We start from the raw sequence: 19,388 nt of genomic DNA, 5'->3' as shown, positions 1-19,388 counted from the left end.
CTTTTGTCAGCACATAGAGGAGGGAGATATGGTTTGTCTGCCCTTATTTAAAGAAACTGATTAAAAGCAAGACAGGAGGTGACTAACTCAATGCAGGTGGTTTACAGGGCAAGCTGCAATGACTGTGAAGCATTTTATGTGAGGAAAATGCTTAACAGACTTAAAAGAAGGATTTCAGGCCATCTTTCCAAAATTAGAGCTAAGTGCAAGAATAATGCACTGCTCAGCACCTGCAGCTTCACAAAAGACACACTGGCTTTAAATTTCAAATTATTGATTGTGTGGAGCCCTAATCATTTAGAAAAATATGCACTACTGTGGCAGCTGAAACCAAACTCTTTTAGAAAACCAGAGCTTAATTATTATTGCGCCATAGAAAGCATACTAGAACTCAGAAAACTGCCCCACTGTTTAAAACATTATTAAAAGTCTGACACGGGACTGATTAATGCTGACATTACATGCTAATATTGTTAAAAACAAATGTCAAACATTGTAAATATTATACAATGAAAATAACTGACATTGGTGCTGTTTTCTGATACTACTGAGTGCACTTTTACCCATTCGCACTAAGTGCTTTCTTAGTTAGATACCACATTTGGACAGATCCCCAGGGCCTTAATGCTTTATTTTTATGTTTAACATTTTTTACTGTATTTCCACCTTGGCAATTATAGCTATAGTTTTCAGCCTACTTAGGTGTTCACTTGTAGATTTATACACAAGTTCATTCATATTATATGTTTTTTTTTACACAAAAATAACCTGATGAAGTATTTATTTGGTATGAAAGCAATCTTTGTTAACAGTGTTTTAGTTTATATGTATTAATATCTATTCTGATAGATGTCTAGTGGTAGATCTTTTTGTTGGTTAATTAGTTAGTCATGTTGTTAGTCAGTTAGTTTCTTAATTAATAAAGTTTAGTAGGTTAGTCTATATAAAGTGTCAATACGCTGTTCTTATATTATATATTTTAATTTGTCTCTAGCTTCTTAGTTTCAGTTCTAAGATAGCACAGTCTCAGTTTACACTATGGTGTTAACAGGGAAGGAGGACTTGGTTAAAGGAATGAGTTTATTGCTTTTACTGCTCTTAACAGAACCACACTCTGTAACCACTCCCTTGTTCCAAATAACCTGATTATATATAAATAACGAATTCAGCTGTGGACCACCTTCTATTTTATTATTTTGTAGAACATATTTTTGAACCAGGTGCATAACGTAATTCAATGAGTGAACGTCACACCCCCCACACAGTGAAGTTTCTTCTTGGTTTGTTTTTGTCCCAGTATAGGTTGCATACTGGGTTTTCTGGGACTTTGAGGGATACCACGGATGATTCTTTTTAAAGAGATAATTACTGACCAAGGCACTTCCTTTATGTATATCTGTATATATGTATTTGTGTATATGTATCTGTTCCAGAGACTTCCCATGCTCTGGAACAGACTACCCATTCATGTCAAGCAAAGCTCCTCATTAGCCCTCTTTAAGAGAGATCTTGACAATTGGATGGGAAGCAGGAAATTCACCCTGGGGATCACTTTTGTGACTCTGCTCGACAGGGGCACAGGAAAATAATTTTCTTGGGTAGCGAAAGCCAGGAGACCTCTTTTGGCTAGGCTTATATAGGCCCTAGGGCTGATAGCCTAGTACTTACCTATGAACCTATGTGAAGGGTACTACATCAGTTATGAAAGTGCTAGTAAACAGAGGATGTCATCAGTCTACCATCTGCAGACTGACGGATTAGTAGAGAGATTTAATAAAATATTGAAATCTATGCTGAGAAAAGTACTATCCTATTTACAGTTAAAAATTAGAGCACTGACATAAACTTAATTGGCTTTACCCTATCTGAACTACAGCAGGCATCCAAGAGGGTTGCTTGACATTGCTAAGGAAAAGTGGGAGGAAGAAAAGGCACCATTTAAAGTGTGACAGAACATTATGTTAGTTTGCAGGACAGCTTAAACCTAGTAATGCCAATAGTAGGGAAACATATGCTGGAACTCAGGGAGGGCAACAAGAGAAGTCAATGACTAGTGTGAGTGCCCTCCATGGAAAACATATTTCTGGCCAATAACAGGAGCCATTTGAGTTGAAGGAAAGAATAAATGCGGTGAACTGTAAGGATAAGCATCAAGTAAAGAGGATAACAGTACACATTTAACACATTAAATGTACTAAAGACATGGAAGGAAGGAGAGAATTCTGCATAGAATCTGTGAACTAAAGTCATATAAGCAACATCATGGAGTGAATACATAATGTATAGCTCAAGGAATCCTTGGCAAGAGTACAAAAGTAGGATGAAATGTTTCTCTTAGAAAATAAAGAAATATTTTCATATATGTATGGGAGAACTAAGTTGATAAAAAATAACATAAATTAACACCTGGAATGATGGTTCAAAAGAGACCTTACAATACCAGAGTCAAAAACAATTAGTAAGAGAAGTTCAAATGCTCAAATTAGGCATGACAGAAGAGTCACAGGGTGGAGCAGCCCAATAGTGATGGTTCTGAAACCTAATGCAAGTATTAGTTTCTGTAATGGATTTTAGGAAACTGGATAACAACTCAAAGTTTGACAGCTCTACCATCTCCATAATTGAAGACTTAATAAACAATCCAAATAAGGCCAGATACTTGACAATACTAGACTTGATGAAGGAATGCTAACAGATACCACCTAACACCTCTGTAAAGAAATAACACCTCTTATAACCCCTGATGGTCTTCATTAGTGCACAGTGTTACCATCTGGCCTACATGGAGCTCAAAATACATTCCAGAAGCTGGTGAGCAAAATACTGAAACCTCACTCACATGATGCTGCAGTATACATGGATAATATGGCCAGCCATTCAGTGGACTAGAGGTCTCACTTACCACAGCTATAGGCAGGCTTAACCGTGAATGCTAAGAAAAGTAAAGTGGTTATGCTGGAAATCAAATATGTGTGACATCTTACAGGAACAGAGGTGGTAAGACCCCAACTAGGGAAAAAAAAATAAAGACCATAAAATATCATTTCCTGTACCCTCCAGACTGCACCGTCCGCCGACTCCCCCGGCCGGCCCCGGGTGCGAGACGCCTCGGCGGCCGTATCTCCGCTCCCCCGGGGTCCGGGAGGATGGGATCGCACGCCTGGCTTCCGGGGTCCTTGTGTGTCCCCACGCGCCCACGCCGACTCCCAGGGGCTGGGTGGTGCGAGTGCGGATCTGCGGCCGTCTCTCTCCTCCCGGGGTCCCGGAGGACGGGAAGCCTTGAGCCGGGTTCCCCGGATGTCCCCACGCCCTCTCCCGGGGACCGCGCCCCCCACCCCCCCCGCCGGGTGAAGGCTTCTCTTGGATTAACTGGGTACTACAGAAGGTTTGTGCCTAATTTATCAACTACTGCTTACCTTTTGAAAGATTTCACAAAAGGGAAAGCCACTATTAAGGTGCAGTGGTCCACTGAGGAAGATAGAGCACTTAATGAACTGAAAAGGTTCCTATGTTCAGAACCTGTGCTAGTGACTTCTTGATTGTACTAAAGATCTTATGCTATACATACTTATGCATCAGAACTATGTTTAGAGGAAGTGCTACCTCAAAGCATTCAAGGAGAGAATCATCCTCTGTTATATTAACAGAAAATTGCATGATCCAGAAAGGAGATAGTGAGACAGAAAGAGAATGTTTAGCAGCAAGAGGGGTCTTCTATGCCATGAAGTATTACTTGGTAGGTAGATGCTTTAATTTGATAATGGATCATGCTTCATTGCAATGGTTAAGAAGGCTGACTGACAGCAATAGCAAGTTGTACCTGTGAGTCCTATCCCCAACTCTTTCAGTAGACAGTGATCCACAGGCATGGCTTAACCAACAAAAATTTTGGTGGGGTGTACAGGGTCTACAGCCCAAAATTATCAGGCCAAAATCCCAGGTTTTCTGATAGGAAGCAGATGTAGCATGTTAGTTATAGTACAAGGGCAATGAGTCTTTAAAATGTGTACTACAACAAGAAGTATAGAAATATTATCAAACCAATAGGCAAGCACTATAAACTAGCTTAAGAAGGGACTGATTGCCAATTATTCTGATATAAGAGGAAGTAGCCTGGAGGGCTTGAATCAAATATTCTGATATAAGAGGAAGTAGCCTGGAGGGCTTGAATCAAGAAATGTATATATATTTACATATATAAATAAAACTTCTGTTCATTGTATAGGACATTCCTTTACATGACAAAATGAACCATAGGATTATTTTCCTTTACATGACAAAATGAACCATAGGATTATTTGTTCGAACATTCTGCGTATCAGACATTCATTTTGTTGGCAGTATGCTGTATTGTAACAGGTAAGTGGGTTTTGTTTGTGTGTGGGTGCCTGCAGGAATGTTTACAGGTTAGAGTTAAAGTAAGGGTTTGGGGAAGGGCACCCGCAGACTAACAAAAACGTGTTTACTTCATCATGTCTTGATGTTTCCTACAATTTAACACCACTGTTGGACTCTATTACTTTTTCATATTTTTAAATGTAATTCCAGAGTCTGCCTACATGGGGTCCAGCATCTTGGTTTTTTAGTCTACCTCTAGGTATCCCACAGTACAGTGCTTGGCTTTAAATTATTACATCATAGTCCCTAAGTTCCTGTCAATGCACTGACTTTACATATGCTTTCACATATACCTGCTTTCTTTTAGTCAGTCAGGTTTAATTAGCATTTCTTTATTGCTTTTCAATGCATACTTAAAAGACAAACAGGGATAATCACACAGGACAGTATTCTCAGTGTCTGTTACTTCTTTTTTCTTTCTAAAGTGACCAATTTTTATTCTTTTGCTATGCCCGAGTTCTAGTCCTTAAACATACTTACATCTAGGAGGAATTTATTACTGGATCAGAGGACCCTTTTATTAATGTGAGAATGTAGTAGAGTTTGTAGTGCTGGGGTTTTCTCAGAGTGATACAGGATTTTATGGGCTAGTGTAAGTTGATTGTAGAGAAGGAGATGGATCTTTTGATGGGGGATGCAGAAGGTCTTGGTTGTAAGGGACTTGGCCATTTCTGAAGTTGTGATAATGGCTTCTGTGGTAAGGTTACCAAGCAGCCAAAGCAGTGAGCCATGCTGACTCCCTCTACCCAGGATTGGTGATCTGGCTTGTATGTGTATAAGCAGTGAGGTAATTAAATATACTAGAGTAACTTTCCAGTCAACCCAATATCATAGTCATGCATATTCATGGGAAACTTCAACAACACCACTATAAACTGGGAATCCTACACAACCCCAAACTCACAGGCCCAAACATTCCAGCTAGCCTTTATGCCCTTTAGGGGTGCAAAGATACTTGACCTGGACCTCATGAACATGGGTGAAAGTTGAACCCCCCCCCCCCCCCAACAGACTCACAAAAACACAGTGCAACACCCTCAGGTCAGACTAAGAAGTTGTCTCCTTTGAAATAAATAACCAACACAAAATTACATCCACGTAAGTTCAAGGATGATTTTAAAACATAAATTTATTTGAGCACAAATGTTCAAGGATGATTTTAAAACATAAATTTATTTGAGCACTTTTGTCCCACCCGAGGGGACTTCATCATTGTTCTGATGAAGTCCCCTCTGGTGGGACAAAAATGCTCAATTAAATTTATGTTTTTAAGCTATCTTTGAACTTCCATGGACAAAATTTTGTGGTTTGGTTATTAGTCTTTTCTAATAATGCCTCTTTGATTTTTTTACTTCTCTGAAATAAAACCTGGGATACTAGCCAGATCTTGAACTTTCAGGAATTACTCCAGGGCAAATGACCTACTATTAAGTGACACTCTGGCAAAATTTAATGAAGTTAAAGTAGCCTCCTAGCATAAGCACAATCCCAAGGCATTCTTTAGCTATGTCAACAACCTCAAAGGCAATACACAACAATATGCTGACCTAATTGTAAATTAAGCTACCTATATTAAACCAGACAATATAGCAAATCTACTGGCCAATAAAGTCCCACTCTAACTTTATCCTACTTTATCCACTTGACATTCCCAAGAAGTAACCCCAACTATAACTATCACTAGGGAATAGGTTTTCAATGATCTCTAAAAGGCCAAAAATGCTGCATCAATGGGTCCTAATAATATCCCAATATTCCTCCTAGATAGCAGGAAACATGACCTGAAGGGCCCAATAGAATGATTATTTAACCATAGTCTCAAAGAGACTTTATGTCAAATGAATATAGGATTGCAGCTCTTATTCCTCTGCACAAGGGCAGGCCATCTACCAATCAGGGCAATTACCGACTTATAAGTCTGACTAGTCTCCTATGTAATGCCATAGAAAGAATTAGCATGAATATGATAAATAATGACATTGAATACCTTCAGACACTGGATGTAACCCAGTTTGATTTAGTCTAGAGCAGGTCATGCCTGCTCAACCTGGTTGACTTTAAGCCATCAAAGCAATGGATGAGGGCAAAATGGTGCATCTGGCCTACATTGATGTCCTGAGGCATTCGACATCATACCCCACTCAAGCATTGTAGACAAGATCACAAGATTAGCTGTAAACTCCTAACCCACTAGACCATCAGCTGGCTTACAGAGAAGTCCCAACAAGTCTGCAAAAAATCAGTCACTAGCAGGGTCAGCAAATGCTTGGTGCTGAGGCAGCTCCTTTTTGGCATCTTCTTTGCGTAAAGTCTAATGTCATTGGCCTCTGGAGAATCCCCCAAACACAAAGAAATTTTCCAAGAAGGCTTGATACAAACTAATAACTGCTGCCAGAGTCACTGCCTAAAATTCATTGCCAAGAAATGTATAATAGTAAGCTTGAGTAAGATGGCCATTCCTGGAGTGGGCTTTTGTGAATTCAATATTTAACACTGTCATTTAGTACAGGTCGGGTCTGTCACCATACAAGACACTCAAGGTGGATAAGTTATTTGCCTGGAAAGTGCATGTTCTTTCATTTGTTGTCTGATACAGGGATATGAACCTGGATGTCTTTATAATAAACAACTTTACTTTCACTGTAATAAGTGGCATGGGAGTTTTAAGAAACACCAATGGTAGTAACTTTGAATTAAAATGGGAAGGAAATAAACATATTTATATAGACAATAAATAGTAATATGTAGGATGGATTTAAAAAGAATGAAAAAATGAAGAGACTGGAATCAGAAACAAAACAGTGAAGGGGTGTGCTGCACACTGAGTTACAATGTGTGAAAAATAAATCCGAGAAGATGCAGTGACAATGATTTACTGGTTTAAGAAAATCACTGCAGACAACATGGATGAATCCTCCAGCTGCAAGAGACAAATTACAGGGAGCAAATACAGACAACAGTACAATAACAGATAAATGTCCCAAGACCAAACGTCTCAAATGTCCTGATTTTGAAGAATGCTCATGATTTCTTTAATCTTACTTTTAACCGTTTCCTCATAACTTCTCGGGTAATCAATGGTGATTACTATTAAGTCAATAATGTAATAGCTGACACTTGCATTGCTATTGTTTAGAAGATGCACGCTGATGCAAAAAGCCACATCACAGTACTATATAAAAAAAATGTTTTATTTTTTACGGCCTTTGTGACACAATTATTTAAGAATTTTGCTTTCTCAGGAATCCCTGAAAAATAAAATTGGAAGGTCTGACAAACAATGTGTTACCAATCAGTAAGTAGGAAGATTTAAAAACTGAGAATAGAAAGAGGCTATGGTGCATCAAAAATAAGTGTTCCACTGTAAGTAGGTGGATATTACAAGTCAACAGTACAGCAACTTTGTCTCCTACTGTGAGCTATCAATCACAGCAGCAAACAGCTCAAATTACCTTTGCCACTTTGACAGATATGAAGGGGAGGTGTTTAGTGGGGCAGGCTTTTCAGGTCCACGGTTTTCCCACCCAGCTGGGCTGGTTTGGGCAGTTGTCTGCAAGACATTTGGAGCAGTAGCCTGTTGCGGGTTTTTGGGCTGGAAACTGTTGGGGGTTGCATTTTTTGGGATGGAAATGCTGAATTCACTGGAACTTCCTGGAGGTAGAGCCGAGTGGAAAGGCAAAAGTCAAGTGGTGCCATGGTGACTTTCCATTTGGCTGAGTCATGTGACATAAATGAGCACAGGTGCAGTACACCATGACTCACACATGCAGCAGCAGCTGCACAGATTTGCAGAAGCAGGAGCAGGACTGAACTGCAGGACTCCCACCCAGGCCTGACCTCCCATAAAGTTGTTGAACTCTCTGACCATTTAATTTCTGAAGATAAAAAGAAGATAATGAATGGCTGCCTGGCATGGTGATGGTGAGATAAGATTTTTCTTCAAACTTAAGGTGTGTGTACCATAGTTTAACTAAGTTAAGGAAATACTCTGTTGAATTCTGATGAACTGATGAATCATTGATGACTATCTGGTGTGGTGGTGGTGACTCTGGTGAGATTAATTTATTGCGAAGTTAACATTTGCGTTTGAGCTTCACAAATTAGAAAGTAAAGTAGTAAACGTTCAATGTTCCACCTTAAAGTACTTGCTGAGCAGGTACAAGGTGTTGTTGGCAGTTAAGCTGCTGTCTTTATCTGCACGTCAGGGCCAGGCTTGAAAGAAACTGTGTGCACTCAGCTCCCTTAAGTAAAGTTTGCATAGAGCCATAGGCAATGGAGGACTTAATTGTTGTTAAGGAATGCAGAAGGTAATGCTTGTTTAATGTTGACTGTTTTTGTTGCATTTATTTTAGCAATTAGTATACTATTAACCAGTATATATGCAGTTTTCTTTTAAGGTGCATCATGCTGCATCATGAAAGTGCATAAATATATTTGTTGCATTATTTTAGTTGGATTAGGATAAAACTTTTACGGTATGGTAGTTTAACTCTTAACTGTACAGATTTCTGCAGAATGTCCAGACTTTTGCCTCATATTTTTCATCTATTTCTCATAAAACTGTGGTTTTCTGGCAAATCATTGAGGACTGAAGTCAGAAAGTAATGGAAGGCATTTGAGTTTCAGTCTTCATAGCCTACACAAAATTCATGCTAATGCAAAACTTGTTATTCTGTTATCTTTCTAAGTTCATAAGAGCAACATTTAGAAATTGTCCCTATTTTTGGGCCTTTGTTCCCCCATTATTTGAGGTTTTGTCCAGATTTCTTGCTCTAAGAGGTTGATATGTATCAGCATTGCTTTTAACTATCTGACTTTTGGCTCAGAAATTTGCTGTGTGCCCCCGGTGTCTGGCCTGATATGTCTCACACTTATGCTTCCCTTGTGCAACATAACTCCATAGGTGAAGTGCTGGATGAAAAACTAAATAAAAATGGTACACTTACTCCTTTCAGTTGTGTATTCGGCGGAAAGTTGCCTTTCATAATGTGGAACAACCATTAGCAGGTTACTAATAATTTCAAGAAAGAAGCTTGCAGGATGACTTACAAAATGTATTTTTTCATGAATTAAACTTTTTCAGTATTATTTACTATGGACATGTATTAAAAAATCTTAAGTGTAACAGACCCTTTCAGTATGGATCCCTAAGACACGTATACGGGCAGTGACCTCACTTTTGACCAACACGTGTCTATTGTAAGACCTCCGATACTGTACAGCTTATAAACAAAGGGATTTCGTCTACATGTAGGAATGTTATTGCCCCACTTTACATCACCCTCATTAGGCCAATCATTGAATATAATGCCCCCTTTGGCATTTATCTGTCCAGATATATGGAACAATTGGAATGCCAGCAGAGATATCTTACTGAAAGGATAAAAGGTCTAAATAACATGTTTTACATCGACCAACTCATAGCCCTGTTACTATACTAGGCATCCTACAGACTGCTGAGTCAGTTCTATCAGAAACTTGATAGAAACTTTGTGCCACTTTTACAGTTGGTTATTTATTTATGGTGCAGGGCAATCTATAATGTGTGGAACACATTATTTCTTCATTTACCCAAGAGTAAATAAAAACAAAATGCCATAATTCAACTATAATTAAAATCAGAATAAACCCTACAGTAACAAGAGACTGCACGTGATTAAAAAAGTAATTTCATGGCTGTCTAGGTAAGCACTGCATTAAATTGCTTTTGCATTTCTTTTGTTTTTTTTTTTTTTTTAGGCTGCAAACTTGGATTTAAGTCCAAGTGCAAATCATTCTGAATTCGACATCAAGAAGTTACACCTTTACGCTTTGACAGTTTTTCCTAACAAAACTCTGTGGAAGTTAACTGTCATCTATATATTTAAAACTATTTGAAAAAATACTGGAAGCCAAGGGAGGCCAGTGGGACTGCCTTTTCAAGAGTAGTGTGCCAAAGTCAATCATAGTTATGGGTAAGTGGTCACAGTATGAGAACCGATACAGAAAAATCTGGGAAAAAGATGTCACATTAAAGGACTGGATATGCAGTGTGCCTGGTAATGACACTATTGCTTTATGTCAGTATTGCAGATGTCACATTCGTGCCCATCATGCCAATTTAATGAATCCTGCTGGAACAATGAAACATAAACAGAATGCAGCACCATTTTCAAATGTACGGACTTTACATGATGTCGGCTGTCATGTGAAAAATGTAAACAACACTGTCAAGGAGCTGAGTTGAACTTGGCACCATATGTTGCATGCCATTCCAGTACTGCAACAGTGGATCACATAGGAAAGATTGTTAAAGACATTTCCGATAAAGACATAGCCCTCCACCGAACAAAATGTTTCGCACTCAATCAAGAATGTTCTCGGCCCAGCAATGCATGAAGAATTAATCTCAGACTTTGTCCAGTTAGACAGTAAGGAGATGGCCTATTCCTTAATAATTGATTAAAGCACTGACATTGGCCTAGAAAAACAGCTCTGTGTGATGGTGCCATAATACATTCCTACACTAGGCTCTATTGTCACATTTCTTGGAATATTATCGCTTGAATCAGGAACAGCAGAGGAATATTCAGTGCAATTACCAAGTTTCTTGAGTCAGATAAACTACCAATTAACAAATGCTTGGGCTTAGCAACTGATGGCTGTAATACTATGTGTGGAAGAAGTAATTCAGTCATAACATGGTTTCATGAAGTTTGTTCAGATATTGTGCACTTAAAGTGTATATGTCATTCAATTCAACTAAGTTCATCTTGTGCACTGAAGGTGATACCATGAAACTGTGAATTCATGATATCCAAGACCTATTACTGGTTTGCCCACAGTACCCTTCATCAGTTGAAATATAAGCAATTGTTCAAATGTATTTATGTTGACAAAGACCCACTTAAGATTTTGAGGTTTCCAGACACTCATTGGCTGTCTATCGCCTCCTGCATTCAGTGGGTCCTTGATCAATATGACGAACTGAAGCTTCATTTTCAGATAGCCAAAGACGAGCTGCACAACTACATGGCTGAGCTACTGTATCAGATGTTCAGTCCACCAGAGAATAAACTTTGCTTGCTGTTTCTGCGAACCATATTACATGAACTGACAGTTAGACAAAGCAAGTCCTGTAAAGTTGCTGACTGAACTGTTGATTTTGTAAAGAAAGAAACATGATTCAGCTAATTGTAAGACAAACCACATTTACATCGCGGGGAGCAACAATGGCTTTTGATATGGAAAATACATCTAACCATCTACCCCAAGCAGCTATTAACTATGGAACTGAATTCCACTTTCTGTTGCATGAGCATAACATTGAGCTCTCTGATAGAGCAAATAAAACAGCACTGTCATGATTAACTCCTAAAGGAACTGCATCAGAGATTGCCAGCAAATGTGAAGCAGCTAGAGTCTCTGGCTAATCTCTCAGCTTCTGTCGTCCTTGGAGCACAGAAACCAAACCTGTCAAAGTTGTCATTTTTACCTTTGTACAAAGGGAATTTAGGAGATCTGGAGCAGCAGTGGATGTGAATCAGCACAATGTAATGGCCAAACTTCAGCAATGACAACACTGAGCAGTTTTGGAGAACCATAGGAAATCACACGGATACTTCAGGGGATTTTGACTTTCTACAGCTGGGACATTTCGCCTTGAGTATGTTGACTATGCTTTTCAGCAATGCAGCCATACATGGGCTGGTTTTTGGAGTTAAGTGAGCTGTTTTTTGTTTTTTTTTTTAAAGTATCTGGCAACCCTGGGAGGAGAGATGAGTTTAAGGACTACAATTCAGGCATAGTAAAAGAATGAAAATTGGCCACTTTAGAAAGAAAAGAAGTAACAGACACTGAGAATACTGTTCTGTGTGATTATCCCTGTTTGTCTTTTAAGTAGTTATTGAAAAGCAAAAAATTGTAATTAAACATGACTGACTAAAAGAAAGCAGGGTGTATGTGAAAGCACATGCAAAGTCAATGCACTAACAGGAGCTTAGGGACTATGATGTAATATTTTAAAGCCAAGCACTGCATTGTGGGATACCTAGAGGTAGACTAAAAAAAAATCAAGATGCCAGACTCCATGTGGGCAGACTCTGGAATTGCATTTAAAAATAAGAAAAAAGTAATAGAGTCCAAACGTGGTGTTAAATTGTAGTAAACATCAAGATATGATGAAATAAACATGTTTTTGCAGTCTGTGGGTGCATTTCTCCTTTAATGGTGTATGTAGGTAAAGGTGCGCACACATGTGTGTGTGTGTGTGTGTGTGTGTGTGTGTGTGTGTGTGTGTGTGTATGTATGTGTCTGAGCCTAAGTGGTTTGGTGATAGTGTTACAGAAATATTTTTTTTAAGGTGAGGTGTATGGTTAGGGGAAGGGAGAGGATTAAGGTTAGCGTGCATTACTAAGGTGATAAAGGAGGCACACATACACACACACATATAAGTCATACCCTTCAGCTAATTTCAGCACAGCTTGAATTTAGTTTGAGCTTGATTTTACTAAAATAAGTTAGTCAATCTTATTAAAGTCCTGTATTTCATATGACAGTTTTTGATGATCTTGGATTGGGTTATGACTGAAAAGGGTCACAAGAGAAGACTTTATGCAGTTAACAAAAATAAACAAACTATATGTTTTTGTGTGTGATTATATACACCCGTACATACACATCTCTCTCTCTTTCTCTCTCTCTATATATATATATCTATATATATATATATATATATATATACATATGTGTGTGGTGTCTGTGCGTGTGTGTACATATATATATATATATATATATATATATATATATATAAACTAAACACACTAGCACTATATTTTATGTATATATATATATATATATATATATATATATATATATATATATATATATACACATATATACATACACACACACATATATATATATATATATATATATATATTTATGCATATATATATTCAATTTTACTAACCAATACAGAGGTAGGAAACTTTCAACCCATGCAAGCAGTTGTCCCCTGTAATGCCAACCAGCTTCCTTCTCATATTTTTTATTTTATTTTATTTTATTTATTTTACATTTGTTGACCGGGATAGTCCGACTGGATGCATGCTCATTTTCAGCGGAAGCCCGGGGAGAAAAGCTCCAAGGGTAAGCAGATACAGCATTACATAATACCAGCATTACATATTACAAACAGACTATTTACAGAGATTACATAAGTAAGCAAGTTAAACAAGTTCCACAGGTTATAGTTAATCCTGAGCATAAATCAGGATTAAATTAAATTACACAGTAAACTAGTTTACAGGTTTTTACACATTCTAGAGAGAGTCAGCCAGGCTTGATACATTGACATAGCCAGTTAAGTGACAAATGTTGTTTGAGTCTAGTTTTAAATTGACCTAAAGTGGAAAGTAAGGTAATATCAGCTGGAAGAGAGTTCCAGGATCTACTTACAGAGTTTGCAAAGAGAGAATCACCGGCTGTGTTATTAATTTTGCTAGTCTGAATTAGTAGTTTGTTAGAGGATCGAAGTGGTCTAGGATTGTTATAGGGGGTGATAATATTTTTAAGTGCAGGAGTATTGTCCGGATTATAGAGGATTTTATAGGCCATAATCAGTTGGTTATATTGGATTAGGCTGGGTAGTTCAAGCCAACCAAGCTGATTTAGATTGATGCAATGATGTGTCCTAAAAGGCAGCCCAGTGGCAAACCTGGCAATGTGGTTGTAGCAAATTGAGAGTTTGTTACGGACAGTCTTGTTTAAATTCGAGAGTAGAGGGGATGCATACAGAAGGGTTGAAAGAAGGTGAGAGCGAGCTATGGCAATTTTAGCTGGAGGAGTTAGGAAGGCTTTTATTCTGTAAAGTGACCCTAGTTTTTTATTGATGGTTTTGATAGTTTGGTTAACATGTAGGTCAAATTTTAGATTATTGTCTATGATGACACCTAATAGTTTTGTAGATGGGTCAGGGGAGATTATTGTGCCATCATTTGATTTTATGGTAAAGGTGAAAGCAGTAGATCTACGTGTTGGTGAAAATAATAGCATTTTAGTTTTTTTGGGATTTAGGATCAGACGATGTTCAGAAAGCCAGTTTTCTATTGTATTAAAGGTGGTCTGGGTAGCTGACCATAACTCTACTGGAGATGTGGCTGAGCAAATCAGAGTAGAGTCATCAGCATATTGGATACAGCTGACTTTTGGGATGACAGTATAAAGGTCGTTAATGAAGATGGAGAACAGCAAGGGCCCTAGTATAGAGCCTTGTGGTACTCCAAGGTTGTTAGGTAGAAGGTTAGAGAGTTTGTTCTGCCAGAGGACAGCCTGCTGTCGACCATTCAGGTAGGATTGAAACCAGTGAAGGGCTCCAGTATCTAGACAGAATGCTTGCAGGGTGTGGATTAAAAGTTGGTGATCAACCATATCGAATGCCTTGGAAAGATCCAAAAAGAGGGCTGAGGATATATAATTATTGTTGCGATTATGGTTTATCGAGTTAGTAAAGGCTAGGAGGGTTGAAGTAGTGCTGTGATGAGGACGGAAGCCATGCTGAGTGTCTGCCATAAGGCGATTTTGGATTAGGTTTCCTGATGACCCTATAACCAAGGGTAGGAACTAAAAAAGCAATTACTCCCAGGGCATTTGATGAGGTGATCAAACAGTTTCCTAGGCGGTGCTTGTATAATATTTAGAGCACTGCATATCTTGTGCTTGTTTACATGTAGAGCTATGCTCTCACTGTGTTCTGTCATTTGTTTTAATTACTTTGCTGCTTTGAAGGTGTCACATCCACTATTCTCCAACAAAGGTACTGAAACAAAACCCTTCAGCAATAGGACCGACAACATCATACTAGGATAGGAAAGATAATCAGTAGTTTCCAGTCCTGTGTCTAGCTCTCCACTGATTACATACACTAGTCAAAAGCCTGTCGTGTAGTGTGGAGAAAAATCTGTAAATTAGTGGACTCGCTAGCCTGATAATGTATTTTTTCTGACTGTGTGTACAATTGCATTTCAGCCAGAGAAGGGGTGAATATTTCAAAACAATAAAAAAATCCTCCTCTGTCCTCTACACATATCACCCTCAAAAGAGATTTTATTCACATGAATATTTTTTTCTTTAATATTTGTCTCCCTCTTGCTTATGAGGGATCAATCCTTTCCCATTGTTTTGAGATTTCCTGCTCAGACAGCTAACTAAGTAGAGGATCTGGCACTAGGGAGCCATGAAGTCTGCTCACTTCTATATCTCCTGCACCAGTCTCTTACTGGGCATCTGTATTCTAACAGCCTGAGGATCTAGATTCATTCTCCAGAGAGACACTGTCTGTGCTAAAGTGTGAACCCCAGTTATCACCATACCAGGAGCCCACACAGTGATCCCATGCATATAAATGCTGAACAGTATGTAGAGAGGTTGGAATTTTTTTAAGTTAAAATAACCCACCCCACCAGCAGAAACTTTAGGCACTGTAGTAATTCCCTAAGGCTGTGCACGTGTTGTCAGCTGCAATATGAATACTATTTGGTGGGCACATGAACCCAACCCTCCAACTGCCTGCAATCACACCCAGCCTCTCCTATATAACTGTCTTATAGTTGGCTGAACTGCGAGCTCTCTCTCTCTCTCTCCTTCCCTCCCTCTAGGATGTTTGAATTTGCATCAGCCAGTCATTCCCATCTTCTCCACTGGCTCTTCTGGCACCCAGGCCAGTAGTCAAAGCCAGGTCATCTGAGTCACTGTCAGGGAATTTCCTCTGTGTCATGGAGCTAACACTATGAAGCACTTGTGCCAGTGTTTAGTACCTGCAACATTTATAATCTTACCTATCTGAATCAATAAGTCAGTGGGTCTTTTGGATATGCTTTTACACAGGAACAAAATTCATCAACTAATGAAGTCACACTTTTCTATACTTGTGCATCTGGGAGGGGTCACTGATTATGGATTATTATTTTCCTTATGGTAACCAAGACCTAAAAAACACACTGTCCTGTTCTTAGAAAGACCTGGGGGCTTTGTCTTGTATTACTTGCAAATCTTAGGCCAAGCTTTCAATATATCTTCTCAAATCCTAGTAGAGTGTGCTCTGGCATGCATGTTTCAAACACACTGACCAAGTTTTAATTTCTTTCAGTGCAACTAGAAGTTATCAGTTAAAACATCACAACATTTAATGCATATTGTTATCCAAATAGATATAGATGCAGATTATTTCCTTAGGTTATTTCATGCTTTCCCATTGTATTTGCTACTGGTAAAAGCCCAAGTGTTGTCTGAAAAGGTATACCTTTTATATAGTACATCTACCCAGTAAATAAAATAAAGTAAAATAAAACACCCATTTAAAGTTCGTTATCTTAAAATACATAACCAGACTGCTAGTTAGATACTTAAAATTATGGAGCGAGTGTTCTTTTTACAGAACAATCAGACTCCAGAGGGAGCACCTGATTCTCTCCTCTTCAGAGAAAAGTGGCAAAAAGTCATTGACACCCTGATATAAGTTACAGGAAGAAAAAAAGAACATCATTCATTTATTTGTAGTGTCAGTAAAGCAGTAGTTGGTGGGATTCTGAAACGCAAGGCCACCCAGTTATGCCTGTGTTGATAGCCATACCATTTTTTTTCTATGTGTCTAAGCAAAGTTTGCCCTGTTAAATATTTACAGAAAAGTCAGAGAGAAAACTCTACATATATGAAACAATGTACACAACAATCTTATCCTAATGTTACACAGTTTCCAGACAGCCTCAGTGACCATATTCCAATTTACATTCTCCAACAACAAATAAATCCACAAAAACTTACCACCTACCACCACATCTGAAATAAAAAAATTATCCCCCAAGGCTTCATAACTAGTTTAATAAAAATGCAACTGGGCACCACTCAAAAACCTCCCTTTAGATACTGCAATTGAATGCTTTAACTCGACCTTCCTCAATATCCTAAACATCCCACCCCCAAGAACAATAAGGATAAAATCCAATTATGCCCCCCTGGCTAACCAAACAATCAAACAGATCTAGAACTACAAACTAAAGCTAAATAAACATATTAGACAGGACAAAATAAATTACTATTGCAGTGTCCAATCAAAAAATCAAAGAAAGCCACAAATATTCTGGGCTGCTATCAAAAAAATCAAAAGTAGCACTCCTTCCCCAACACTGACCGATACTAAAGACAGCATAGCCTCACAATTTAACAGATAATTCACTGAATCTATAATAGCCCTCATAAGCAATAATTGCTCTTCCCCTACCCAGGCTCACATAATACCCACACTTTATCCCAACTTCTCCTTCCAACCTGCCCCAATAACTACCATATTTAAATATCTCAAAAGGCTTAAACCTACTACACTTGCTGCCAACTATCTATCTGCCGAATATCTAAAAATCTCTGCAGAAGCAATATCCCTTCCAGTATGCATATTAATAAATTGATTCATTTCAGAATACCAAGTCCCTAAAATTTGGAAAGTATCGTATATCATCCCTCTACACAAAGGTGGAAACTCAACAGAATTATCAAATTACCGGCCAATAGCTATAGTATCACCATTGTCTAAAATACTTGAGTGGTGCATCCATTTACAAATCTTAAACTATCTAATACCAACAATCCATCTTATACTCAGCATAGCACCACCACTGCCCTTGTTTACTTTACTAACATTATTAACCGCCATCACAATGAAGGCAATTTAGTTTCCTCCATCTTTCTTGATCTGTCCAAAGCATTTGTTACTCTCTCTCATTCTAAACTCTTAACTACACTCTCAGAACTTAAACTTAGCCATTCTATCCTTACTTGGTTCCAGCAATATCTAACTGGTCACCAGCAAGCTGTAAAATGGCAACAAAATCTCTCTTCACTACTGCCTGCAATCTTGGGAGTACCAAAGGGATCTAATCTGTATCCCCTCCTTTTTATTACCTTTACTAACAATCTTCACACTGCCACCCCACTCGCCTCCGTAGTTCAATATACGGACGATTCCACCCTGATCTGTGCCACCCCAAGATACAAAACCTCCAAAAAATCACCCATCAGACATTCAATGCAGTGGAATCTTGGTTAAACAATGCACAACTTATACTTAACCCTAACAAAACAAACTCATGCTCTTCTATCCAACTACAGCTGCATACCCCCGCCCACCATTCAATATGCCATCATCAAACCATACAATTATTTCTGCTGTTTCCCAAGCAAAATTAATTGGAGTGGTCATTAACCATAATATGAAATTTAACATAAACATATCACAGACAGTAAAAATGTTCACAAAAGACTAGGAACCCTATACAGAAATTGGCACTTTAAATCTTCAAAGGCCACTATAGCAAGAATCCATCTTATCTCTATGCTACTATATACACCTCACAAATTCTCACAAATTTTAAGAAATCTGATCTAGCAAAACTCAAAATTTGCTACAATAAAATCACAAAGTTTGCTACAGAATCAAATTTCAGATCCCATCATTGTTTGGCTTTAAAACAACTATCTTGGCTTGAACTACTAAAGCTATTTGCTTATAATCAACTCACCTTCACCCATCGAATATGAAATCAGCCAAAAAAACACCAGTACTTCAAAATCTAATAATACACTACTCCAGTAACAGGGTATTGCGTTCCACTACCAAATCCTTCTTAAATATATCCAAACCTAACAATGCAGATGGAGTTTCACTTTACTGAAACTGCATAGCCAAAACTTGGAATTCCCTGCTATTAAATATCAGAACAACTACTAACACTTACAACTTTAAAAAAACTTAAAAATCTAGCAAGGCAAGACTTTCCACTGTGTGAGTCCTTAAACCTCTTGTATTAGAGGCAACATGGGATATATGCAAATGACCTAGTGGGGTTTTTCTTTATTGGCATGAATTTGTCCATTAATAGACTTAAAAAGAAAAAAGTCATAGACATTCTGAATTGCCATATAGCTGAAACACCTGATGTCCTTAAAGGGTCATTTAA

Source organism: Protopterus annectens, chromosome 10.part0 (assembly GCF_019279795.1).
Source record: "Protopterus annectens isolate FY-2018-M chromosome 10.part0, PAN1.0, whole genome shotgun sequence".
NCBI lineage: Eukaryota > Metazoa > Chordata > Ceratodontiformes > Protopteridae > Protopterus > Protopterus annectens.
Note: the sequence above shows the minus strand (reverse complement) of the source record.